At 42.7% G+C, this 26,361-nt stretch overlaps 1 protein-coding gene across 3 annotated transcripts in view; it reads left to right on the top strand.

The window, feature by feature from the left end:
* Positions 1-26,361, top strand: part of GEMIN8 (gem nuclear organelle associated protein 8) — a 202,932-nt gene that overhangs the window by 160,653 nt on the left and 15,918 nt on the right. The window lies entirely within an intron of this gene.

Here is a 26,361-nt window from a genome sequence, read left to right as displayed (position 1 = left end):
TGTTTTTGTGACATAAAGGACAAAAATCTGAACGATTTTTGGGGTTTCCGTTTTAGAACAGATGTCACTTTCAGTCTCCCATTATACATCTGTTTCATTATTCCTATCTACATGGTTTAGCACAAATATTTTGCAATCCGAATGGTTATAACCATTTTGTTGCCTGTGAGTTCAGTCTGAATGCTGTTCCCAGGGGTTTTTAAAATGTTCTACCTGTGCAAGGCTGCATTTATTTCAACAATCACACCCCACACCTGGAATGAGAGCGCGCCATGAATGTTGACATGCACAAAAAACCAAATGACCGGGCACGTTGCAACGTCAGGCCAAATATATTACAAAATACAGATACCTTTAGAAATCTTAGTTAATGTTTATTGTTGGGTAGCTATGATGTTTCTCATTCTTTAGGTTCAACGGTGTTCATTTCTCCACCAGATTTTGGACCATGAATTGAAATAAATAGCAAAAGTCTAAGAGCCAAGGTCTGACTGTCTGTTAACTGTGCGCCAATTCTACACGAAAAAGAATGTTATTTTGGCTTTCCTGCCAGAGGCCGTCTCCTTCGGGCTGTACCTATGAAACCTAGACGAGCTCTGTTCATAACTGTTATTCTTTTTCTTGACCTGCTGCACTTTGGATACTGCTCACGTTCCTGCTGTGCTAGGCTTCATTTGGGTTTTCCTGTCTTCTTTGTAAAATATGATTGTTGGGACCCATCCACCAAACCGCAGGGGAGTAAGAGCAAAAGATTGCTGAAAACTCCAACACATTTTTAACGGCGAAAATTAAATGTGGTGTTTCAATCTTTTCCAAGCATAATACCAAGAATCACAGCCTCTAATTTCAGCTGTCCTTTGGATTCTCTCTATTTAAAATCCTGCCTAAAGTTTATTATTGTGGTTCATCAGGGTATTTGACTGAATGCTTATATAAAGGAAGCTGTTGTCATTTAAGATTGCCACTCGTGGTGCTGTTCTAGAGCCAGAAGTTAGGTAGGAGCTTGCAAGTTAGAAACGCCATGGTACCACAAGACCTTGTAGCTTTTCACAAGTCTTTGTTTTTAGTCTCATGTACTTTTTGCTAGAGCCACCGCTCACACATCAATATACACTTAAAGGGGCATTAAGTCAGCCTTCCTTGCCCATGCATGTATCTGTGTATGCTGCTGTATAGATATGAGCTAGATTGGTGCATAAAGAATCCGGTGGCAGCCATATTTGAATCTCTGGGAGTAGAAATGTACAACTTTATATGGTGGGAGTTAAACACCTGCAATTATGAAATACAATCCTTTTTGGTAGATCGTTTTGTGGGGAGCTGCTCTAAAATTCCTCATCAAAGTTAAACTATTGATTTAAATCTATTTATTCACTTTTAATCAAAGAGCACAATTGAGTTTAAATTATTCAGAACATATTTCACTTCTGATTTAATATAACAGCGTGTCGAGCATTACATTTCAGAAGTACGTTAAGAGAAGCTGTAGAGTGTCCATTTGGTAATGACTTTGCACTTTTGGACTAAAGAGAAACTCCTGAAGATACCTTGCAGATTAACGTGGTCGTGACATCAGTTCATTTGAGTATTCACTCATACTCTTATTCGCCCTCTCATCTGTCCGCACATCCACACACATACTCATCAATCGGCAAAGAAACTGTTTCTCTTACATGCCTGTGATAATGGCTGAGTCACTGCTCTTTTTCATGTCTTTTTGATAAGAGTACAATTTCTTTACATTTTCCAGTAGTATACAACACAGCCTTTTTAAAGAATAGTGTTCTGTCCCAAGAAGCTAGAAGTTACTTCCTGTTGGTAGCCACTTGACCTAAATCTGCACTGGTTTATGTGAAGGCGTAGTGTTTCATTTTAAGAGTGGGTATACTTAAGACAAAATGGGAATACTTGGGTTGTCCAGAGTATGGGTTCATCATACTGTTGTTGTTTTCATTGAGAAAGTTGCAAACCAAATATACTTCTAAGTATTGCGTCTATATACAGGAATCCACATCAGCTCAAATCTGGTACCAGCCACTTTCTTCCCACCAATCTTCAGTATCGCTCCTCCACCTACTACAACCCAGTCTACTCCACTGCTCCTTTCTGTCCACCACATAACTGTATCCAACAGGCTTTCTCATTCCCCCCTGTATTTACTCTCATAAATTGCAGCTTCCTATTCATAATCATCTGTGAACATGTTAAAGGTTTTTTTCTGTACAAATTTGGGTGACTAACTATTTGTGTGAATTGGTGATTTTAATGATGCATATAGTCACAACTGTGTGAGCTAATGATTAGGATAGAAATCTGATTCATAATGCAATATAGTTAGGCCACATTGTCGTTTAAGACTCCATTTTAAAATAATGGATTAAGTTTCTGGTGTTCTTATTTTGCACCTGCTCATTGCATTCCCCCCACCCCAAATCAGAGACCCATGGTGAGTCTTCTCACCACATAGTTTCTGCAGAGCACATGGTGCTATGACGTAGATGGTAATTGTTCTAGAACATGTATATTGTGAATGAAACCTTCAACTGTGCACTCGATGTACCATTTTGAAGCATTTCCCCAGGAAGTTCTGATGTAGGCATGCAGAAGAAAATAATTCTATGACCTTTTGTTTGAGTAATGTTTGATGCTCAGGGGTGTGGAATTTATTAAAATATCTACTTGTCTAGGGGACAGGTTGCTTCTCAAATCTACTTGTCCTTTAAAAAGATCTACTTGTCCCTCTGGTGCCATATAGTGTTTATGCCAGGGCTACTACCATAGTAGGGCTTGAATATTTGCAGTTTCAATCCCTACTGTAGCAATTTCCTTATTTTGCCACCTTTCTGCAGATCTGCATACTGGGGCTGGAGGAAGCAGTAAGCAATAGTTCCAGGGCTGGAATGCCTTTGAGTCTGCAAACCTACTAACCTTCATGTTTTAAAGATTTTCACCAGCTTCTCTCTAATATTTTCCCATAATAAGAAAGGTTGGAAATTTACTCCTGACAATGGCAGAATTAGAACTTCTTCCAGGGTTGGGAAGAAAGTGGCTGGAGGGAAAATGAGCTTGCAAATGCTCAATAGATTTTCACATGAGCAAATCTACACATGCGTATTTACCCATGCTAAAATACAGTTCACAAATATTTTATTGGGGTGCGATTTCCTGGTATACGTCTCTTGAAAGCCACTAATTCAAAGACATATACCATGGGTGCACTTTTGTGACTTTCTTTAAGAATTTGGGGCCACATGTAGGTAGGTTCAGATTTGCGACTTGGAATTTGCGAGTCGCAAATCCGAATGTAGGATGGTGTCCCTGACACCATCTGCGATTCGCAAGGGGGTCGCAAATGCCCACCTCATGAATAATCATGAGGTGGGTGGCAATTTGCGACCCCCTTGCGAATGGCGGCCCTCACAGGGATGGTGGCCTGCTGAAAACAGCAGACCACCATGTCTGTGACTGCTTTTCAATAAAGCAGTTTTTTGTTTTTTTTTGTAATGCAGCCCGTTTTCCTTAAAGGAAAACGAGATGCATTACAAAAACAAAAAATGAAATGTTTTTGTTTCATTTTTTAAGAGCAGGCAGTGGTGCTGTGGACCACTGCCTGCTCTGAAAAAATGTTTACAGTGACATTCACAACGGGGACCCCTTCCCTTTTGCAAATGGGTTAGCACCCATTTGAAATGGGTGCAAACTGCGATTGGTTTGCGCCCGCGGTCACAAAACAATCCTACATTGCAATGCGAGTCGCAATTAGGAAGGGAACACCCCTTCCTAATTACGAGTCGCAAACCCGTTTTGCGATTCAGTAACCAGGTTACCGAATCGCAAAACTGGGTTTGTGCATCGCGATGTGCTTTTTGCACGTCGCAAACAGGGAAATTTGCTGTTTGCGACATGCAAAAAGCTACCTACATGTGGGTCTTGGTCCCTAATTAGGTCTGGTGTTAACAAAGACATTTTGTTTTTATTAAACTTCTATTTCTCTCTCTATCGGCTGGCTTTACTGTGAGTGATCGCATTCTGCTCTTCCACAAGAAGCATATTGGCACACAAAGTAGTTTTGTTCAGTGTCAGGAACTACAGCGGCAATCAGTGATGTAACGAAACTAGAGGGTGCCCCTTTGCAAAGAACATGGAGGAGCCCCCTCTTCAGACTCACTCTGGGCAGGTGCTGTGCTGAAGGGGTCCCCTGGAGGGCAGCTGCGGGGCCTTTGTTATGCCACTGGTGGCAACGTGTGCTTTTAGAGTTCCAAAACATTTGGGGGGGGGGGGTTTGCCAGTGTTTGTTACAATGTTGAGGGCCTGGTAGCTCCCACAACAATAAAGTGTTAAAAAAGCCATGTCAAAACAAGACACGCATTGATGAAACTAAAAGACTTATAAAAATATGTTGGATCAGTTGACTTTTTTCAGTGTTTGTTTATTTTCATGCTTCCAATAATGGTGTTGAAAATGGTTACACTGATTTTCCATTAGAAATATTTTTGGGAAATACTAGCATGCATCAACACATTTTACTAAATGACACTTCAAAGAAATAGCACCTAAAATGTCATGGTAGCGAAATTGTTTCCCTACTTGCATTTTTTCTGAACATTTTATTTTAAAAGCAAAGACTCTTCTCTCTTGCTTACAAGCTTCTGCAAACATTTGCATCTAATCAGAGAGTATTCTGGGAGCATTATACTTCGCCTCATAGCCTAAACTTTTCAAACATGTGTGTACACGTTTTTTTTTGTTTTGTACTGGAACCAACGTCAGTAGTGAAGTGTGACCTTAAAACATTTATTTAAAGCACTCACCCTAATAATGAAGGCTTTCAAATAATGAACCATAAATACAAGTTTGAACAGCATTATCTTTTGGAAACACATTACCTCAACTGCAGAGAGTTCCACTCTCTGTAAACTGGCAGCCAAAGGGTTTGTGCTGCAGAGGGTTGGGCCTACTTGTCCCAAGGACAAAGTAAACATGAAAACTTGTTGCCCTTGACCCCAAACAAAATGTCTCGGGCGATAGGAATTCCACATCCCTGATGCTGTATTGTACATCTCCAGAGTGCAGTTGCTGAGGAATCAAATATATATTTTTTTTACCTTAAGTAATGAGTTAGGGCTACAAGTTTTAATTATTACAAAGCTGCATTTGATTTTTCAGTGTGACCTAACTATGATCATGTCATGATGAATCTGTAGTTTTGCTAATCGTTTATGCATAAAATGTGTATAAAAATCCCTGGTTTTGAAAGTTCAGGGACGGCTTCTCATTTTTCTCCCGAGATTGGCTGAATATTTTGAGACATTCTCCTTATCCCTTAGCATGCTGTCAAGTACTCACTCTTAGAATCTAAAGAGATATAACTGCTTAAAAAGGGTTTTTATTAAAATGTTCTGATTTCGAGCCTTCATGACAAGCTATTCATTTTTCTGCTTTGTTTATAGCAACAATTATGTAATACATCCTTTAAACTTAATTTTATTTTGAGTGGTCCCAGTTTCTATTAGAAATCTACTCTGCTAATTATTGGGCTTAATGTTGGGGGTAGTTGTCTCTTCCCACTAGATCAACAAGAAATTATGGAGCCGAAATACCTGAGCTAAACATCAGGGTGTATAAAATATTGGGGTTCAGTAAATTATTGGGGTTTGGTTTCCACTCACAGACCACAAGTGCCAAAAAGTGTGAGAATCTTATTAATCAAATGTTACACAAACCATAGCAACAAAATCAAGTGTTACACAAACCATAGCAACAGACTCCAAACTGCATAGTTCTCCTGGTGTACCGAGCCCCATACTTTAAAAAATAATATTTGAAGAAGAATGCTATTGACCGCCTTCCAGATATGCATTTACCAAAATCCTGATCCCAGGAATAGGCAACCTGCAGACATTTTGACATTTATTTCACCAGTTGTCCCGCCCAATGGCAATAGAAGAAATCTGTGTATCCCCCCCCCAAATATAAAACTTGTTTGAAGGTACAGTGTCTGAACATGTTTCATTTTCAAGCTAGTGATGTTAAACTATCCATTCTATGTACTAATACTTCCCACCCATTTCCAATAGTAATATTTCTCTCCTGCTTTGCAGACCATCTGATAGCTTTATTTTGGCTGCTCCCATCTTTAAATTAATAAACGTCTACTAGAAGGGGGTTTGCTTCCTCTACATCCATAAAGTGGATTAGATCATATATTCACGTCTCCACCTCTAAACCACAGCTAAAAATTCCAGATGTGCAAATATTTGAAGAATCCAGATTTGGAGATAGACTATTCTACTTAAATATCTGCAGTTGACATCGCACTGACACTGCTATAACTGACTCATTTGGTCGTTTTGAGCACTAAGGCAAACATAAACATGAATCTTGAAATATCACTGGTTTTGATGCATTAGCCCATAATACTGTGTACCAAATATTTTCTGGAATCCTAATACAGCTCCCAAGAATGGTGTCGCTGTTCATTTAGGATTTTGGCAAAGGACTTGAACAGGACTAGCATCATAATCGGTCCCACAGTGGGAGAACGAGTCCATCGCCTACAGGTTCCTATTTTGTGGGACTTACTTGACTCACCTGATCCCCTGAACCTCGATCATAATAGGTCACATGAGTAGCCTTTGGAGCAGGAGTGCCTCTTCAACTTTGACCTGGAGTGCTGCACCTTCGACCAGCCGTGACTTTCAACTGCATGTTTCGCCTCACGGTCACAGATGGCCTTCTTGTTCAACTTGGCACAACATGGACACAACGCAGAGTTGTGTTTGGAGCCAACGCATCACAGATAGATGATATAGGTGTCTGTAATCAACATCTGCCAGATACGGTCATGATACAGTTTAAACACTGTAGTGATATTTTGAGGGAAAAAAACTTTGTGAGAAGTGACAGGATTCAAGAAGGTCCAGATCCGTATTGGTTGATGTGGAAAGGAAGGAACCGTCATCAGCAGGTGGGGATGATGCATATATTGGGACCCTGACAGCACATTTGGGCAGAACCGATTCAACACTGAACTGCACAACACCACCTATCGAAACGTGAGGGAATGGCTACAGACTTTTTCAGATCCAGTCTGGCGCCTGGGGGAATTCACAAGGTGAGGAAGCTGCAATTGGAGTCTCTACCGGAAAAAGCTTTCCCGATGGTAAGTAACTAGTTTATTTAAACTTAATTTCCATATGGTGCAGGTAAAACCTACTGCAATGTATGCAGGAGAAAAGACCAAAAATGGGTGAACACATGGACGACCCAGTGTGCAAACGATGATCACCACCGTTAAGCCCTATTGTGGGGGGTCACAACTTCTAATCCCCATGGAATTCCCAGTTCTCCTGGCACAAGTATTTCTCTGGGTGGAAATTCCAAGGCAGTCTTGCCAGTACATGTGTACATGGTCCCGTGGAGTGTTTTTTAATAGATCATGGTGTGGAAAGCAATCAGCCATCAGTTGTTCAGCCATTTAAGAGCTTGACGAAATGTGCCCAGAGACCTGTGGCTAGTGTTAGATATTCACAATAAACTGCTGATATTTGATTACACAAATATTGGGCATGTGTTCCAATAGGCTGAAAGGAGGTTTTTTCAAACAGTTAACACTTTACAGAGAGAATGGATTATATCCTAAATGAACATGGGAGTGCATGTCTAAACCTCAGAGATGGAAAAAACAGTGGAATTCAATAGAGTCAAAAGAATTGAAGTCCGAGAGTGTCACAGAAGTCTGTGTGCTAAACGTGAAGCTACTCCAGTGAGGGGAAGTGGTGTTTTGTTTGTTTTTCTTGGGCATTTTTTCTCTTCCTTCATTTTGGAAATGTAATTTGGTATGAATATCCCCACCCCACTCCACCCCATGTAGATCCTAGGATCCTGCATGATAATGCACTGAGTTCATAATAGCCATATTGCTCTTCAGCCTTACGTAAAAGCGTTTTTTTTTTTGCAGTTTTCTTGTGGCTGCTCATTGGATAGTAATAGAATTCCTGAGTGCTTTAGGAAGGACTTGGTGGGGTGGAGGTGTCCGGGGGAAGGGGAGTTTCTGAGTGAGTGGAGAAATACTTTGGATCAGGTTGTTTTCCAACATTTCACCATACAAATAAGAAATAAAATAACATACTAGGACAATGCCAAGTCACTAGTAGCTGTCCAGGGCTCAGGTGATGTTACTAGTTTAGCCTATGGAAGTGATGTGGAGCTGGGGAAACCCCTTCCACTACACACCTAATCAATATGGGGTTGTTCCGCCTGTGCTTATGTTGTGTTACCCCAAATTATTGGCATAGATCTGGTAGAAGTGGTGGCTAATTGTATATGATTTTCAAGGACATTTCTCTATTATGATTGAACTGCTTCAAGAAATAAATTTATCCTGAACCAGAGCTTGGCGTGATTGCCTTCCATACAGAGGATCTATTACATCACCATACTCCGAAATTTACTTTCGTGAGTGCCCTGACAGCTGTTTGTTATTACTGTCAGTTTCCTTTGAAACATTGGAGGAGCCAGGAAGATCCTCCTGTCAGGAGCACCATGACATAATGAATTTGTGAACTTGACTGCATGGACTTACTGTGAGCGCCCATTACCTATGACCTACTTCCTAGTGGCTATTTTTCTATTATAGATCTGGTAGAAGTCCCTAAAGGAAATTGCAACCCTCTCGAAGATGACGAAAAGTGGCGTGTATTTCTCACCCTTCTGGTCATATAAGCAAGTGTTGAGAGTCCGATATAACCTTTCAGAGAATCTCTTATATGCAGGTAGAACATTATAGCCTAACCATGAACTCCAAAAGGCGTATTCACGCACAGGTATTGGTTTTTTATACTCTGATTTATAATACACACTATTATTCTACACATTGTGTGAATGGGAATGATTGTATACACTTTAAACAGGTCAGCAAGTAATATACATATTAGGGAAAAAGATAGATAGTGCCCAATCATATGTCATGACACTCCCCTAGTTGATTTCATTAATGTAACTAGCTTTCTAGCACTGCAGTTGTCTGAGATTATTTGTAGAAGTGTGTAAAGTTATGTAAACGTTCCCACTTACCTTATTGTGCTATGAGGCAAGATATTGAAAATTTTGCAACCTTTTACAGCCAATCCGTGTATATAACAGCTCCCCAAATATTGGGATCTTCTGTATCTTGCCTTTCCTATGTATGGGGCTGTAAGGCACAGGGAGTGATCCTCTGCTCCTGCTTTGCAGTACGTGGCACTGAACAAAACTCTTGTTTTGTGTGTGTGTATCAATCATAGAAGCTAACTGTTAATTTTTCTCCCTCAGTTCTCCAAAACGGAACTTGCAGGGGCATCTGTCCACATTTTAGCTTCCACATTTTAGCTTCCATGTTTATTATAGAAACTTTAGGATAAACATTCCCTGCTTTGGTCTGTTACATGAGCCTCATGACACAATCAAGCACATATTTAGTCAGTGGCAAAATGTAAATTAATCTTATTAAAATGAGCACACTTCTTTACTAGGCCTTATATTTTCATCACACCCCTCTGCGCATCCAGTGTACAGTGATCATATTAACATATATTCAGGTCATTGTTTTATGTAACATAAAAACATATTGAAGAACGATGTTACTCGAAGCAGTAGTTTTACATATTCACATATTCATGCTGAAAAACAAACTAGAAGGGGTTGTGAATAGCCACAGACTTGCAAGTCAGTGGGAGGTATCTGCAATTTGCAGGACCACAGTGATGTTTCACCTATGACCTACGCCCTCACTGCAAATGCTGAATGCTTTTATTGCATTGTGCCAATAATCCTATAACAATGTATTACTTATATATCATATTATGTAGTCTGCTTCACGTTCAAACATTGATATGGGTTTTAGGTGTAAGCTCAAGTCGAGTATTTTCTTGTCCAAATATTATTCACATATATTCACATACAGGATTCAGAATGCCAATGAGATTTTTCCATACTGTGTCACAAATCATGATACACCCCATGGTTATTCTGAAATCTATACAAATAGCCCATCTTCAGCTCTGTGAGACAGGGCGGTGCACATGTCGGTATCCTTGGGGCATATTTCTCCAGTGGCATTGGTTGAAAACAAGCTGGGCTGTCACAGAAGTGGCTTAGCCTTGGTGCACAGTGCAGCCGGCTTTCCCAAATCAATGTATTCCTGCGCTCATTGTGCCAGAACGTTAGAGATGCTAGTTATGATTATTAGAGACTTGGATGGGTTCTGTGGAATATCCTATTATCTCTTCATAATATATATGTGCTCCATATTTGGTATTGCCACTATAATTGATATTTGCTATCTCTACATTTCCTCATGTGCTATTTTAGTGTGGCTTCTATTTAGTGTTTCTAGTAATCCTTGTCCATGTGTCCTGTATCTCTGTTCATTTTGGCGAAAGAGTTAGGGGAACCCAGGAAAATATATCTTATGTCCATGGCAAGTTTCTCAATGCCTAATGTGGATCTTTTCCAGGTGAATTTTAAGAGGTTCACAGGACATCTATCCATTGTCTCGACACCCAAGGGGAAGTTTGTATGCCTGCACTGCCTGGGGCCAACGGAAATATGATGAGCGTGACTACGATTAGTTTAGTGACATGACACCACCATCCCCGTGGTTTGCAGACATTCGTACCCCAAGCTAAAAGTTGTCCATCCATCCATCCGGCCACCCACCGAAGTTGTGGCTTTAGCGCATCTGAAAATGGACTGCATGAAAGCATAATTCCCGAAAGCTTGATTTTGTGAATCAGATTGTTGAAACCCTCCCTCTGTGCAAAAGAAGAGTCTGACCCTAAATGACAGATGTCAGTAAATTGCTAAATGGGTTATCAAGTGTATTGTTTTTCTTTGTGGAATAGTCAGTGACGCGATGCCTGTTGGTGTATTGCACTATATCATAATGCAAGCCACAGTTAGGGGTTAAGGAGGTTTTAATTACTTGGTAATACTGTTGCTATGTTCTGAGATCATTGGAGTACCCATATTTCATGGAATTTCCCGCGTTTCCTGTGCTTGAACGCTCAGTTTTCTCTTGTGAGGAGTAACTCATAAGCTTTGATGTGCCTTCCTTGCTTAGCTTTTTCTTTTGACTACTCTGAAACTTGTGTTGGTAGCTTATCGGCATTTTGTGTTCGACTGCCTCCCTTGCTTATCCTTTTCTCGTGAGTACTCAAACTGTAGCATCTACAACTCACACAAGCATCTTGTACATGAGTGAAATCCAGTGCTTGATCAGTGCGCGTTGTTTCCGGTGCGGAGCACCGGCAGTTATTTTTGAGGGCCGGGGCTTATTTTTCTGCCTCAAGTATTTACTGCGAGCAAAAGACACACATGGGTAAAACGGGGGAAGAGAAAAACGAAAAAGCTTCGCAATGGGAGAACGCAGAAAGCGGCAAGAGTGAGCTGAAGGGGCAGGGAGTGGCTTTAAATAGATTAAAGAGGCCCGAGATGGTTTTAGGATTATGCTCCCTCAGTATTCCGTGTTCGCACATTTAATTGCAGCAGCCGCGTTTTTAAGAGGAGACCTTTGGGCACCGGCACGTTTTTTTTTTTTTTTTTTTTTGTATTTTTTTTTTTTAAACAAATGAAGCACTGGTGAAATCTATGCAAGGTATGTACTCACTAGTGACAACGCAAAATATACTTGTATGTAAAATGTTCACAGAAGCCCAGTTTACTATGAGAAAGACTCAGTTAAGTACTTTGCAGCGTTTGTATATTTTTCATACGTTTTTCAAAAAATGTGTCCAGTTCAGAAGGAAGAAAATATCTGCTTACTCCTTAACATTTTTTAAGCTCTTTATTGCCATTTTAGACAAACGGCATTCTGCATACATCTCATCGTAGAATAATGAGCATAATCATAGCCTAATATAGACATTGTAAACCCAATAAACCCATATGAAGGTACATCTTCGAGCCAGAGGTTGCAGTAACAGTTGGATAGCACACTAATAACACTGAAACGATGGCGTCGTAGTACTCGCCAGTATAATTGTACATGTGTTTTCAGGAAGGCCTCATCTCCTATTCTAATTGGAACGGTCCTTTCCGGTCAGGTAGACCTGCCACATAACCTGTTCCACTTCCCTTCGAACATAAGTAGGTCAGTGGTCCCTAAAGTAATGGCGGCTGCCCCCGCCCAACGTTATAGGTGGTGTAATCCGATAGTGATCTGGATTCTCCCTAAAGTGTAGGTGGTCTGTTGTAACTAGCGTGAGTGTGCTCAGGCCAGTTTCTCTATTGTGCCTCGCCAGGCTTTTAATGGCGGTGCTGAACCCTAGACTTATTGATTTTAGGAGAAACATTTGAAGCTGCCACTTGGACTCGGTAAACGTGTGAAACTTAATAGTGACGTGGAGTTTAGGTAAATAATTATTTAGAATATCCACTTCAAAGGACATCTTTTGACTCGGCTCCATTGTCTCCTTTCGGAACGCCGGGGTTGGTGCTGACATTGCATCAAAGATGTTGCCACTTTCTATACCCGTTTTTTGATGAAGATGAAGAAATTGGTTTTGTAGAAAGAGGCGATATTAAGTCTCAAGTGGATGCCTAAAGTACATAATATAAATCTACCCCATCACCTCCCAGATCGGGTTATTTGTTTCCGAAGAATCCTATCTCTTATCATGCTTTGGCTTTTTATTTTACTTTATTTTGCACGAAGGAATTGTTGAAGATGACAATTGTTCTTAGTCTCTTTAATGGGCAATTGTGGCTTGAGGTAGCTGTGCCCTTCCTTATGTTAATAAATACATTGAAGGGGTTGAAATGTGTTAGAAACCATTCAGGTTCCGTATCGCAGCTTCATACATCCCGTTAAATTGATCAATTAACTTGAGGAAATGAATAGTGCCAATTATGATTTTTGTGCAGTATTAGGCAGTTTACATCACACTTCTGCTCTTTCTCAGGTCTGTAACTAATAGATGTTGTTACGCAGTTCACTGAATCACTAACTATGGACATCGAAGGATGGTCATCTCAGTCTACTTTGCCGAAATTCAAGCCTCTAACCTTTAGATCACTGCAGATGTAATCTGCGAATGATAACTCGCTGAGCCATCTTGACAGGAGCTTGATATATAATTTCCAATCATTTAGTGCTTCTGTATTTTGTTGCTGCTCTGACAGTTTGTAAAAATGTTGTTTAAACCAGTGGAACAAAAACATTTCATGAAAGCGGCTGTGGGTAGACTATTTTAAAACCGTATGGAATTCCATACCGTACATATCCTTCTCAAGGCTTTTGCGCGGCTGCTTTAAGGCCCATTTCACACTGCTTCCTTTCACGCCCTCTCTGATGTGGAAGAATGTGTACGAAGACTGCATATTCAGTAATGCTCTCTGTGTAGAGAAAATCACGAGCAAATGTTTTTCAACAAACTGTACTTGAGGGAAAAAGCTTTACTGTCTCCCCTGAAGAGAGATTTGTGCCAAACTATAAATGCCAGACTACACTGGAACACATTAAAAAAAAAAATGTGTTTTCCAAGAATCTGGTACAATCGGTCTCGCAAGCCCGATGAGACACAATTTGCTCTTCAGCACATTACTTAAGAACTAAGTGCAGATGTGCCACAAACCAGCTGGAAAAGTTCTCAACTGTGCTTCAGAGCTGCAGATGTTTTGTGTTTTAGGCGACATAAATCTGCACATCCAGCTTGTAGAAATCGCCTGAGTGGAATGTATAACTCGCCGTCCTAGTGCGTGTGTGTTTGTGTTAACATTGTTAAGCTGTTTGTGTTCTTGTTGTTTTTGGTGCTGCATTGTAATTGCATTTGTATACAACTTAATAACCCAGATGAAGCACTGAACTACATTAAAGGATAGGTAGCCATTGCTCCGGGGTGGAGTACCTGGCGGTAGCCATTGCTCCGGGGTGGAGTACCTGGAGGTAGCCGTTGCTCCGGTGCGGAGTACCTGGAGGTAGCCGTTGCTCCGGTGCGGAGTACCTGGAGGTAGCCGTTGCTCCGGTGCGGAGTACCTGGAGGTAGCCGTTGCTCCGGTGCGGAGTACCTGGAGGTAGCCGTTGCTCCGGTGCGGAGTACCTGGAGGTAGCCGTTGCTCCGGTGCGGAGTACCTGGAGGTAGCCGTTGCTCCGGTGCGGAGTACCTGGAGGTAGCCGTTGCTCCGGTGCGGAGTACCTGGAGGTAGCCGTTGCTCCGGTGCGGAGTACCTGGAGGTAGCCGCTGCTCCGGGGTGGAGGACCTGGAAGTAGCCATTGCTCTGGGGTGGAGGACCTGGAAGTAGCCATTGCTCTGGGGTGGAGGACCTGGAGGTAGCCATTGCTCTGGGGTGGAGGACCTGGAGGTAGCCATTGCTCTGGGGTGGAGTACCTGGGTGGAGTACCTGGAGGTAGCCATTGCTCTGGGGTGGAGGACCTGGAGGTAGCCATTGCTCTGGGGTGGAGGACCTGCTCTGGGGTGGAGGACCTGGAGGTAGCCATTGCTCCGGGGTGGAGGACCTGGAGGTAGCCCATTGCTCCGGGGTGGAGTACCTGGAGGTAGCCCATTGCTCCAGGGTGGAGTACCTGGAGGTAGCCCATTGCTCCAGGGTGGAGTACCTGGAGGTAGCCCATTGCTCCGCGGTGAAGTACCTGGCAGGAAGACTGTTGAATTGCAGATAGGCCTACATGAGAAGCGTTGTGGTGTGTTTACATTAATATAGTATTGTTCTGCGTTATAGTGCTGTTCGCTACCGAATCCACCTAGTTGCAATGGGAGCGATCTAAGGCATGCAGTGGATAGAGTCTGTCGTGGAAAAAAGACTATGTATATGATTCCCCGGAGTAAGATGAGAGCAACATGATTGTGTGGACTATATACAGCCCACCAGAGTAGACAAACTCCAAAGGGGACATAACCCCCGGGGAGGCACACATGAAACACAGCCACGGTAAATGCTTTTGGGAGACTGCCCATGAGCATTGGAAAAGCAGCTCGAGAAGTGTACAAAGTTTAGGCAGCCAGCATACAGCTCTGTAAGGGTCCTCAAAGGAGCGAGAGGCAAGGGACTCAAGGGCATGCACTGGTTACAATCAAACCATGTGAGACAGAAGATTGCCCAGTGGCATGCAATGGATATAGCTAGCCATGATAAGCAAATAAAGAACTAAATCAAGTGCGTAATCAATAGATACACCCAAGATAAATGCAGCTATAGTGGATGTTCCTCATGATCTGCCCAGAACCCATTGCAGGTAAATGTCCGGCATTTGCTGATTACACGCAGTCATAGTCTCAGTATCTGGTAAGCACCTTTGCAATCAAAGACTAAACAAACTAGACAAAGAAGGAAGTAACAATTTCGGAGACTGTTAGATAATGAACAGCTTTTACACTAATACCAAGACCTTTGCCATGGAAAATTTGCTATGTCCAGAAGGCATTAGATATTACTAACTGGGGTTCAGGTGTAGCGATGGAGGAGCAGTCAGACTGTAAGTAGGGTCCATCCGGGAGTGACAGAGGAATAGCCTAAGGTCATGCCTGCATAACCGGCAACGAGATTGACTACACTATAATGTTCAACCACTATACACTGACTACAGGGAGCCCCAATAAATAGTATGTGGTGTCCAGCATGGGTTAACAAGAACTAGCCCACCGGCACTCCCATATAACTGAAAGCCAGGTATATGAACTGTAGAGTATACCCAGGAGCCACAGAGCATCAAACCATGACATGCCGTCAGTACAGACTGCCAGGGTAAATGGTCTCTAGTGTTCATCCAAGAGCTAAAATAGAGAAGACCAAGGCCATGCACTGGTTGCATAGGGGGGGGGGGGGGGGGGGGAATTCTCTATAGGTTCAACAAACAAGTGAAAGAAGGAACAGTCCAAGGGCTTGCAGACTGTGTAAGTATTCTATGTGGTCAGTCTAACCGCGGAAAAGGAGCAGTCCACAGCATGCTCTGGTTACAGGAAGCCATGACGATTGACTTCTTGAGTCTACTGTGCAATAAAAGCAGAAGGATTTCTAAGTCACATCCTGGGGCAGTCATCTTGGGCAGATGCCTTAGACCGAAGGTCAGGCAAGAGATGACATAGGAGCAACTCCCTGTCATGCTCTAACTTCACTTAGCATGGTTAAGTACACAATGAAGGTAAGTCAAAGCAGCCCGTGGCAGTAATATTGTAGGTGTCTAGCACGCCCAGGATTTGGTTGTAGTATAATGCAGTGTTGTTAGGCAATGTACAGTAATGCTAGTGGACAAATATGATTAGTGTGTCAGTTCAACTGAAAGAGCGAGAGGTTAAGGGACGAGGCACAACAAATAGTATTTTAGAATAATTGAAGGAGTGAAGGATTAGTCAAGGATAAGTGTTGGAATAGCTGTTAAAGGGAAGGAATTACGGTGATAGTCCCTCCCACCCCCCGGGCCTGGGAACCCTATCCAGACATCCGGGGAGGTGATGCCAAAAGGGTAAGATGCATGGAAGACAACAAAGTTCACAAGGCCTGTGTTCCACTCTCTGTATCCTTTTCAGATGGCAAGAGGGTGAGAAACTGAAGGTTTGGTTGGGGAAGCCGCTCTAATAAGTCTCTGACAGGTGAATGAGAAGGTGGTCCATGACAAACCTTGGCTGGAGATAGGTGGGATGATAAAGTCTTGTAAGGTCCATCCTGGAGCTTCCTTATAGTTAAGAAATAAAATGCGAAACAATAGGTTAACAAAAGAACACCTCCATTTGTTCCTATAAAACTCTTTGTAACAACGTCATTTTTTCTTCAGCAGTGCTATAGTGTAGCGTCTGCCTTTTCTGCATTAGATTATGCCACCAACTAAGGTCTGCTTTCAGGTCTGGGCTCAATAAATACCCCATATAATAGATTTCAAATAATCCTATAGGGCTATCAAATACAGAACCCCACCTACCCAAGCCAACAAGAAAGTCTTCCATCTAAATTAAACGGCTTCTGAATATTTATCACATTATTGTAGCAGTTCATATTCTTTAAACTATTTTGTGGCAGCAGGAAACGTTCTAGCAGTGGCGGCCCGTAATTTTAGGAGGGAGGGGGCAGGCGGGGCATACATGCACACTCACACTCGTTCATTCATACATGTGTGCACACACATATCCATTCACAACACTTATTATCAAATATTCAAACATACATGCACAAACGCACCAAACATTCATTTAAAAAAAAAAAAAAAAACACACACTTACCTTCAGCTCTGCCTCGAATCCCAGGATTGTTGGGACTGCAGCCTTCCCTCGCAGGCTAACCTAAGGTCAGCCAATGAGGGAAGGCAGCAGTCCCACCTCATCACAGAGTAGGATGGGGTCAGTGAGACTGCTGGCTCCACCCCACTCTGTGACGAGATGTCACTGATTGACATTTGGCCCTGGGTGCTTCAGGGCTAAAAACTGAAGTTCCCAGGTCCGAAGCAATCAGTGACGTTCCCCCTCGTCATGAAGGCCCAAGGGGCTGGTTTTATCAGCCCAGCAAAGATCAGCGCAGGCAGCCGGGAGCCTGCACAAATAGTGCATGTGTAGCTCATGGCTGCCTGACCTGAAAATGAAGAGTGTCTGTCAGGCTGATCTTTGCTCAGCCTGACAGACACTCTTCATGAGGGTCAAAAGGTGGGGCGGGGTGGCCCCTCAGCCCGAAAGGACGGGCTGCGGCTGCATTCCAGAGTCTTTTCTGCCAAGAAATCGTTTCCCTGTCCGGATTCAGGCTTTCTTCTCATCAAGGGATAAACTGTGTTCAGTAATTTGGAAACAACTTGACAATTCCCACAGCTAAAGAACAAAGCATATTCAGCTTTGGGGTTAGGCTTGATTCAGAGGAGCATAGACACACTCCACAGTCCCCCTATTCTAATGATACACCACATGAATTCTAATTCTGTTATACAGGGTATTTATTGAGCCCAGATCAGGCCTGCTGTGATAAGTGGAGTGCTTTATTTGGTAATGGGATTGTGTATCTTGAGGTGTGGGCCCACAGATGGATGCTTGCTTATCGAAGCAACCAGCGATGGAAAGGTTTGTTGCAAGCCCGTTTTCTGGGATTTAGCATCCTTGGAGATATAGTAATACTCACGAAATTCCAGGTGGACTGGAAGGGAGTGGCTCATTGCAGCGACCTTGAGTTGGGAGGATGTGGGCAGTTTACTATTAATGTGGGTGAATGCTTGAATTCAGCTTTAGATGTCACCAGTGCTGAATGAGGGAACCAAGCGAACAATGTAAAAGTCATATTGAGGTGTGAAAAATGTTTTTTCCTGAGCACACTAAGCTGGCGCTTGGCACTGGTTATTTTATTTTTGTTCACATGGTTCTTAACTGATAGTTTGTTGTTTAGAAAATACTACAAAGGACATATCCTCTTGAAAAAAGAAAAGTAAGTTACATCAAAGAGACGTTTATGACCGCTACTCCAACAGTGCTGACAAAGTTCCACTGTTTCTACCCTTTTCCCTGCCTCGCTCTGTTTCCTGCTGACATTAGACTTGGTATTACAGATTTTCTCATGTTATGCCTCCCCTTCTTTTGTTTTGGAAGCAACTGGTATTTCCCTTCCATGCTCCACACCATCCTCACCTCCTTTGTGATCTCTCTTTTAGGACCTGCCCTGACCCCTTCCGTTAGGATTTAGCATTTTCCCATCTTAATTAGGCCATGTGGATAGATGCCTGTCAGGCCAGTCTGGGAGACTGAGAGATGCCTAAATCCCTCCTCGTTTTCTCTCTAATCAACGAGCAACATACTACTAGTGTTGCTTAATCCACATGGTCTGGGGTGTCTCAGCGGCTGACGGGGCAAGCCTATATCCTGTAAGGCAAGTTCAAAAGTCAGCCACTCCTCCCTTGGGGTTTGCGTCGCTCCAGGTTCCTCTTACACACAATGTCCTTGCAATCATCATTCTCTAAAGAATTATCTATTTAATGTATTCCCAAGATTAAATAAAAAACATGTTGCCCTCAGGGCCATGATGCCAATGACAGTTTTCAAGCGCCTCTTAAACCTAAATGATCATGCATCGTCTTTTCATGTTTCCATGACTATGCCGAGAGCGAATAGCTTTGGTTTAAAATAAAATAAAAAATGGTAAATACAGATAATCTTGTGCACAGCATCTGTTACCACAATTTTCTCCTGAATAATCTGAGCACCTAGCAACATAGTAATGGTCTTAAGTCCTCTATTTAATTTAGCTTTATTATTATGCAGAAAAATTACCTCTTTTGAGGTCTCGCCTGGAACAGCATATGTGCTGTCGCTTACAAGACATTTTGTTGACTAAAAGTGGGCTCGGACCCTGCCCATTGCTTACCGTTCCTTGGCTTCATTGCCATTCTTACTTGCTGGCTCCTAATTAATTAGCACGTGACGGTTTCACTTTCTCTTTATTTGTTTCTCTCTTCCCTGAGCATTAACCAAGTACGGAATTATACTTTTTGATTAGTGTCCTTCTGCTGTTTGCTCTGGGATTGAAGTATTTTTTTCCTTCTACTTGCTGCATTTCCTATGACTGTTTACATTTTTAAGTTGTCTTTCTCCTGGTTTTCCTTTGCGCTGTTGCTCTTACCACGCGTTTCCTGTGTTTGTGTTGGTTCTGTTTCATTTTTCACCATCTACCCTTCTACTCTTTGCTAAACCACCAACAGCCTCAGTTGGTGACACTTTTAATAAATTAATTAAAAAAACATTTACGTCTTGACATGATTTCGATATGTATTTCATGATTTAGGATGTTATTTTATAGTTAAAATGCTTTATGCAAAAAAAGGTGCGTTTTACACTGGTTTATGCACAATTATTGGCTGGATAGAAAATTCCAGCATAAACATATCACAATAAATATTGTAAAGCCCTTTTTTGCTTGTTTGGCTGCTCCCATTGCACTTTCTCCCATAGTTTAATATGTACATTCCTAAAAGGATTACCATTTTATATGGACCATACTGGGCCAAACAGTACTATGCAATGACAGGCCATACCATACTATACAACGACATGCCTTACTATACTATATCATGCTATATAATGACTGGCCATGCCATGCCATACCATACCACACCACACTATACAATGCCAGGCCATACCATAGTATTCTGGGCACAGGGAACCCCTGAGATCTTACACCCAAAATGACAACAGCGGGCCCTTGGGTGGATGGTTCGATGGTGGATGGTTAAGCCTAAATTTCAGGAGGCAATGTCTCTCGAGACAAGGTACAACAAGGCATATAAAATACTGTCAATTGAGGTCTAGGGCAGAATGTAACATTTAGAAATGTTTACTATAAAATTCGAAAAATAATACAATACAGCAATCTTGAAGTGCATATGCAAGAATTCATTGCAGAGGAAGGCTCTCAGCAATAGGGGAATACAGGATAGTGAGCAAAATCAAGAATTATTCTTGTGAAAATGAGCAACAAAATCAGTAAGAAATCTGACAGCATCCCTAGTACCATGAGAAAGTCATCAAGAGAATCTGTCTTGCCCCAAAATTTAAAGATGTGTGTAAGGAATCTTCTCATGCAACATAATTAAAACTGCAAATTCTTCATGATGTGAGTAAAAGAATTACAATTTTGAAAAATCAGCACCGTTTTATTAAATATAATATTGCCTCAAGATCTAAGCACTATCCCAGTAAATGAATAGTGATTCAGCCGTTCTATGCTGATGTCATGTGGAAATGGCAGGACAAACTAGTCTCAAAACTGTAACTATTGTGAATGATTGCAGTACAGTGAATTAGTGAAAGAAACCTTGACTGGTTGGAAAAAAAATTAAATGCAGTGAAACTGAGAGGACTAATTACTATTAGTACTTATACTAATATTGTTATAAGGTTTACTTTGAAGGGGCAGCATGGCATGTTTTCTGGGCTTTAATAGAAAGCAGTTAGTGGAGCTCTGTTGTGATATGGTCTTGTTCAAGGCCTGAGATTTTAGAAAGATGTGTGGGGTGACATTGTCTACACTTATGAAATCCCCATTCATAAAATGCATTCTCAAAATTTCAACACAAAAATCTTTAAAGAAGGGCTTCTAGTTCACTAACATTGGGGAAATATGTTCACATCTCCCCAATCCTTATCGAACTCTCTTGGCCCCTCTTGCCTGCTCTAAACATCTTAAAAAATGGATGCATCATTAACAAAGCCATTACGACCAGCACCCCTACTTTTCTTAAGGGAATGCTCACTGTCTCTGATGGTTCTTGACACAACCAGAGCCAGAACTGCAGACTAAGAAAGAAAATCCTTTTCCTTCTATACACCTGGAACTTGGAACAGCATCCAGTTATCCATCAGGATCGCCCCTTTGCTGCTTCAGTTTAGGAAAGAGTCAAAGGCTCACCTATTTAAAGAACACTACTTCACAATATGTAAATCATCCACAAACCAGTTATGTCTCCTATCGCTCCTTGACTTTATGATTGTTTTGGACACTGTACAGTACCTCTGCTGCCTTCTGGCTAGGTTTCCACTAAGGAAATACCGCATACATACCTACATAGGGTTGCAGTTTTACCTGCATGCCTCCTTGCCAGATGGAAGAAACGTCTGAGGCTCAGAAACTCATACATACCAAACTGTGCACTGTAGATCTCTTCCTGGCTGTCTATAGCTAGCTTTATGCTCCTTCCTCCGAACTGGAACAAAAGTGCACCAATAGTATTTATTGCTTTGCCTCCAGCACAGAAATCCTTCTCAGCCTTAATTAAGTGTGGTACTTCTAAATAATCTGCTCTGATTTACAAAATCGCTGTAGGTTCACATTTGCATCTTCTGTTGCCAACTATATGTGTTGCATGTTTGACCTGCAATATCTGTTTCAGTTTGACACCCTAGGTATTCCACTACAGGTATTTCAGGCAAGGCCTTTCATTAAGTGCAGTCCTATCACTGCTAGCCACACTTCATATCGCTGCCTTATTGAAGCCTGAATGACACAGAGGCACCTGTGAAGCACACTGCAAAGGTTAAAAGCAGCAACAAGCAGAAAAGTAGGAGGCTGGCATTTCTAAGAGCCTGTGGGGATACCTCAGTCCCATCTGTGTCATGGTAAGCAAGGGTAGAACAGCTGCCGGATAGGTTTTGCCCCTCTCCCAATGAATGTACATCAGGCACACTGCACTGAAGTTTGAAATAGGCATTATTAATATTGAAAAATAGCCATCTGGATGTTATGTTTTGTTCTTCTCTTGATGAACCTGAGGCCCTGTTATTCACCAGTGCTGGTGGCAAGATTCTCTTCATGCAATTTGTTGCATCTGGAGTCTTTCCCGGCAGGCTTGAAGGATGTACCTGTTGGACCTGTCCCTTTCTGCAGGGTTATCCCTAAACGTTTTGTTGTCTTCCTTCTAATTTTTCCGTTTATTTTTGTTGATTTTAGGACTCTGTGCACTTTACCACTGCTGACCAGTGCTAAAGTGCAAGTGCTCCTTGTGTAAATTGTATTGATGATTGGTTCCTCCAAGATTGGCATATTTGACTTACTAATGTGTAAATTGTATTGATGACTGGTTCCTCCAAGATTGGCATATTTTACTTACTAGTAAGTCCCTAGAAAAGCGCACTATGTGGGTCCAGGGCCTGTAAATCAAATGCTACTAGTGGGCCTTCAGCACTCATTGTACCACCCATATGGGGGTAGCCCTGTAAACATGTCTCAGACCTGCCACTGCAGTGTATATGTGAGCAGTTTTAAACTGCCATTTCAACATGTAACTCACCCCTAAAGTAGACCCAAGGCAGCCCCATGGTCAGGGTGCAGTGTATTTAAAAGGTAGGGCATGCACTGGTGTATTTTACATGTCCTGAAATTCTGCTAGATTCGTTTTTCACTACTGCAAGGCATATCTCTCCCATTGGGTAACATGGAGATTGCCTTAAAATATAATTTAAGTGTAATTTCCCGTTGGGAGCCAATAAAAATTTGGAGTTTGGGGTCTCTGAACTCACAATTTAAAAATATATCTTTTGGTGAATTTGGTATTTGAGTTGTAGATTTAAAAATGCCACTTTTAGAAAGTGGACATTTTCTTGATTAACCATTTGTGCCTCTGCCTGTCTGTTGAATACACATCTGGGTCAGGATGACCGTTGGGCTAAATAGTCACACAAAGCTGAGGTGTGCCTGGCTTATCCTGATGACCCTTCACCAGACTGATGGGTCTTCCTGAGTTAGAGTAGGAGGAGCGGACACTTGCACCTGAATTTGGCTGTGCCTGTCCTTACACAGAGCAGTCTCCAACCCCCTGGAGTCTGTAGTGCCAAGACCCTGGCCTCAGACAAAGACTCCACTTTGAAATTTGCCTACTTTGAAGATCGAAATGGGTATAAGGACTGGACCTCTGACACCACATAGTTAGTATCTTTCTGGACTCAGGAAGTTCTGCCAGGAAGAAGAGCTGGATGCTGTAAGAGGGACTGCCAGTCTGCCTATTGCTTTGTTGTGCTGACCTGCTGCTTCCGTCCTGGGAGCGAAAGGACTGAACTTTGCTTTCTACATCCTGCTTCCAAAGGTTCTCCAGGGGCTTGTACTGAGCTTGCCTCTTGTTAAGACGTCTCAGGGACACCAAAGACTTCACTTGCCAGCACCTGGGCTCTCTTGCTGAGAGTCCTGACTTGCCAAGTGATGCCACATCAAGTTCCTGTTCCCTCCCCACTGTCTGATTCTGCATCGCTGCCTGGACTGGAGCTGTGGTCCCTGCTGAGTGCAATGTCTGTGACCTACAACACAGGCCCAACACTGCAGCAGCATCTCTGAAGTCCTGCTACATTATGAGTCCAGAGTGCCATATCACCAACATCTGTGGGCTGACTCTGCCGCAGCACCTGTGGCCCAGTGGTGTGATCACGACACCGCAAAGTCATCACCTCGCATCTTGACCTGCTGATTCATCGACCCTGCCTTGTTGTAATGAACCGATGCCTCTAAACTGATGCCGCATCACTTACCCTGCAACCGTAAGGAACCCACGCCTCACCTCTCCAGTAGCAGTAAGGAATCAAACTGCACCGGCTCTAGCAATGCTTCACCTCCCCGACTGCGTGCAACGTCTTTGTTCTCTCATTGTTTTCCAAGGTATTGTACCTGGGGTCCATGTGACTTTGTGACCCGCCTGCACTCCCTGGTGAGTGGCGTTGGACTGTTGGAAGCATCTCCATCAAGATGCTGTGATAGCCCCAGCTGGAGCTATTGTATTTCTAAGGTCTATACTACAGTTAATTGTTGAAAATTTGTATCCTTACTTTTGTATTTTGGATGTTTGTCATTCTTGGTCTTGTTTTACTCAGGTAAATATTGGCTATTTTTCTAAACTAGTGTGGAGTACTTTTGTGGTGTTTTCACTGTGGTACTGTGTGTGTGTGTGTGTGTGTGTGTGTGTGTGTGTACCTACAAATACTTTACACATTGCCTCTGAGATAAGCCTGACTGCTCATGCCAAGCTACCAAGGGGGTGAGCAGGGGTTGTCTTTGCTGTGTGGCTCCCTTTCCCTGACTGAAGTGAGGATCACTACTTGCACAGGGTGCAAACCACTGCCAACTAGAAACCCCATATCCAACAGTAACCTGCACCACATTTCCATAGAGCAGTGGTTCTTAACCTTTGGACTTCCGTGAACACCCTAAGAATCACTGCTGGAAGTCATTTAGCCCTGCTTAAGCAATTTTTGTTTTGACCTTCAAAACAATATACAAAAATACAGAAACAAGTATACATCGAATAAATACACAAACTATGCATCATTCCCCACAATTCTCAAACAGAAATGTGCAAAAACTGAAATTTTAATAGTAAAGTTGGAGCCTTTCAAGATGTAGTTTCGTATCTAAAAGACGAAGCAAGCAATATATCACTCTGTCTGTTTTTCATCCTCATGCATGATCTGTTTGTTTGAGGCATGTGTGGCTGTAAATACACATGCAGTACATACTCCTGCCATCTTGTGTTGGGCCCGCATGTGTGCAAGTTGTTTTTCTTTAAAGTAGTCTTTTGAGTCTTGAGACAAAGTGGCTCCTCCACTGGTGATAATGTGCATGGGCATCCACTCCATTGTTAGATTGTTGTCTTTCCAACATTGGGTTCGGACGTATTCTTCAGCACTCAGGTTTGAGACCATTTCAGGCCCTCTTTGGTTTGTTGTAGACCTCTGCACCCGTCTGTATTGCTTTCGATCGCGTTCCATCGTCGTGCTTCGTAAAAAGAAGAAAACAATCACCTGTCGATTTGACATGTTTCATTCGTAGCCTTTGGGTGTCGCCTGTTTTGGCCTTTTCTCACCTCATCAGTTTAATCAACGATGCGCAGCTAATAGAACAGACTCCATTTTACCGCTGTCCCAGCTACCATGCGAAAAACCCGCATACTGACCTACACTAGGTTTGCAACCTGTGCATGTCTCTTGAACATAACAAAGAATACTGTGAGGCCAGTCGATCCTTTTGATTGGAGAAAACTTTGCGGGACCGTTGAGTACATAGCAGAGAAATGCAGCGTAAAGATTTCAAGAAGACACCCAACATCTTCGGCCAACAAAATGTTGAGGGGGAAGAGGGAGAACTGCACGAGGCCTCGGCAGTGGAGGAAGAGACCCTTTCCATCCAGGACTCTAGCTCCGACTCCAATTTCGAGATTGACCTACAGATGCACGACCTTCCTTCGGGACAGCATTAATTGAGTACCCAAGCCCCTGTCCAACCAACCAAGAGATATTCGGTTCCGACTGAAACTGCGGCTCACGGACCACCACTGCCAACAGGCCATGGCAGGTACACCGACCATCTTGGTGGTCAGGCTCAGCACCAGAAGCGAAGCCGAAACCTCTCTTCTGCACCGAGCCGACCAGCCTCGGCTCTGAGCCGACCAGTTACCTCATTGGCTCTGATCACCCCAGCCTTGACTACTTCAGGTCCAGGCACCTAAGCGCGAAAACCAACAACTAATTTGGCACCAAAACCCTCCGTGCCAGCATAGACATCGGCTCCAGAACCAATACTCCAAACCACACGGGGCAGACTCGATCCCAAACAGAAAAAATGCATATACAGCCTCCTACTGGTTGGACTTTAGCAAAAGCAGTGCAGCGGGTGCCCACAGCATCAAAGCGCCAACTGTCTTTCGAAGAGGCTGTTGACTTACCTGTGCCTCCTAAGAGGAAGAACAAGGACATTACAGCCAGTCCTCTGAAGCCTCCTCTGCCTGCTTCTCCACCACTTCAACCACCTCCTCCAACACTTCCTTCACCCCCTCTCCACCATCAGCCCCTTCACCACATGACTCACATAGATGATATAGGTGACAGTACACCACAGGGCGCCCTACAGTCTTACACTGGGGATTGGTAAATA

This window comes from Pleurodeles waltl, chromosome 8 (genome assembly GCF_031143425.1).
Source record: "Pleurodeles waltl isolate 20211129_DDA chromosome 8, aPleWal1.hap1.20221129, whole genome shotgun sequence".
Lineage (NCBI taxonomy): Eukaryota > Metazoa > Chordata > Amphibia > Caudata > Salamandridae > Pleurodeles > Pleurodeles waltl.
The sequence above is the reverse complement of the archived record's forward strand: the minus strand, read 5'-3'. Positions and strand labels throughout refer to the sequence as shown.